Genomic DNA, 2,404 nt, shown 5'->3' on the forward strand with positions numbered 1-2,404 from the left:
TTAAATGACGGTAATAGATGTGGGAGGAGTTTAGATTGTGCAAAGACAGGTTTTCGACGAAGTAGATCGCGACTATGTTAATAAAATCTAGAAAAATAATAATATATATTTATTGCAAATATACAAATGAAAAAAAATGTTTTATATAATTTTGTTGTGACGCAATAAATATTTATGTTTTGTAATCTAGTTTTCACTTCATAATTTTGTATGATTAGCAAGAAATTTGCTAAAAGTTAAATTATATTAATTTCATGTCTGCCATAATTCTTGATGTTCCCCCATGGCAGCATAAGTATACTTTTAAAGTTACTCATTGTCACAAGACACGTAATGCTCAAGTAGAAATAATATTATCTTTATCTATCTGAATTGCGAATTTCTCATTTATAAATAATATTGAATGTATCAGAAAGGTGGCGAGCTAGCAGAATTGTTAGCAGAATTTCGTTCGTCTTTACCTTCTGAATTCAAATGCCACCGTGGTCGATTTTGCCTTTCATTCTTTCGGGGTTGTTAAAATAAGTACCACTTGAGTACTGGGTAACTTTAATCGACTTACTTCCGCCCTCATACTTACTGGCCTTGTTCCAGAATTTGAAACCAATATTGGACAAGCTGAAGTCGGCGAGCTGGCAGAAGCGTTAGTTCGCTGGGCAAAATGCTTAGCGATATTTCTTTCGTGTTTACGTTCTGAGTTCAAATTCCGATGAGATAGACTTTGCCTTCCATCCTTTCGCGGTCGATGAAATAAGTACCAGTTAACAACCGAGGTTTATGTAATTGACTAACCACTCCTGCTACATTTGCTGGCCTTGTGCCGAAATTTGAAATTAAAGGGACAAGCTAGCAGGATAGTTAGCACGTCGGACGCGAAATTTTTTCCCACGAGAGTTCCGGATCCCAGTAATGAATTCATTTGCATACAGCCAATCAGAGCTCACCTTGAAAATCCACATACTGTGTACTACTACAGTACAGCCAGTCAGGCATAGAATGGTGTATGCCACCCTGTGAGTACAGCATAGCAGGTCTCACATAAGCACCACATTCCCCACCTCCACCATCCTCATAGATCAATTGAGCACCATCTCTATATGGAGCTAACATTAGGTACCTATGCTCAGACTGAGATTAGTGATACTGCATGTACCTATTGATATATGCAAGGAGGGCGCAATACAACACAACGCCATATTGATTACGATGTTTCCAGATCAACACCAACTTTTCAAATTAGGAATATGCAAAATCAGTCAAAAAGTAGGAAACTACACTCATTTACATTTTCTAGTAAATTACGCAAATTGGCAACACTTATGCCATCATCAGTGAGCAGCTCCCCGTTCCATTTATGCACTAAATTTCACATTTGTCATCCTCTTAACCCGTTTAGAACAGTTAGATTTTGCTATAACGCACATTTTCACTGAACTCAGCCAGAGTATTTTCGTGACAAGGTGGATACTAGTTGACCTCTTATTGGCTGTATGCAAATGATTTCATAACTGGGGCCCGGAACTCTCGTGGGAAAGAATTTCGCCCGCCGGACGAAATGCTTAGTGGCATTTCTTTTGACTCTTTGTTCTGAGTTCAACTTCCAGCGAAGCCGACTTTGTCTTTCATCCTTTAGGGGGTCAATAAAATAAGCACCTGTTGAGCACTGAGGTGGATATAATCGTCTTCCTACCCCCATCAAAAGTCGCTGGCCTTGTGCCAGAAAAATAGAAAGAATTATAATACACCATGGTTAATATGGAAAACAAAATGCTATGATATTAGCAAAATGCAATTAATGATATCAATATATAATATCAATCAATAAAGTGCAAATAGATATTAGAAATATAACGTAAAAGTAATTAGAATATAAAATAAAAGTAATTAGAAAATGCTATACATTTTTATTGAAATGTAAAATAAGTATAGTTAAAATATACTTTAAATAAATGCTAAACTGTAACATAAATAATATATTCTTTTCTACTCTAGGTCATCTTTGGTCTCAAGACGAAAAGTATTCTTCCATCAGGATAATGCTCGGCCACATACAGCGAGGATGGCATTCCAAAGGCTTGAGGAGTTTGAATGGGAAACGATCTCCCACCCACTATATTAGTTGGACATTGCTCTATCTGATTATCATTTATTCTGCAGTCTTCAGAATCATTTGGACAGAAAAAATATGAATTTTGTAGAAGAGGTCAGAACAGTACTGGAGGAGTTTTCGTCACGGATAAGTGAATTTTGGAAGAGGAAGCCTTGCAAGTATACTAGATAGATGGAAGAGCATTGTAGAAAATAAAGGAGAGTATATTTTAGATTAAAAACGAACTTTGCTTATCTTAATTTTGTGTACGACAATGTATGTGTGTACGTGAATGTATATACGTGAATATATATA

General features: G+C 36.2%; 1 protein-coding gene across 1 annotated transcript in view; it reads right to left on the reverse strand.

The window, feature by feature from the left end:
- LOC106876601 (uncharacterized) overlaps positions 1-2,404 on the reverse strand; it is a 32,912-nt gene that overhangs the window by 14,615 nt on the left and 15,893 nt on the right. The gene's annotated exons all lie outside the window — the stretch shown is intronic.

Source organism: Octopus bimaculoides, chromosome 12 (genome assembly GCF_001194135.2).
Source record: "Octopus bimaculoides isolate UCB-OBI-ISO-001 chromosome 12, ASM119413v2, whole genome shotgun sequence".
Classification (NCBI taxonomy): domain Eukaryota; kingdom Metazoa; phylum Mollusca; class Cephalopoda; order Octopoda; family Octopodidae; genus Octopus; species Octopus bimaculoides.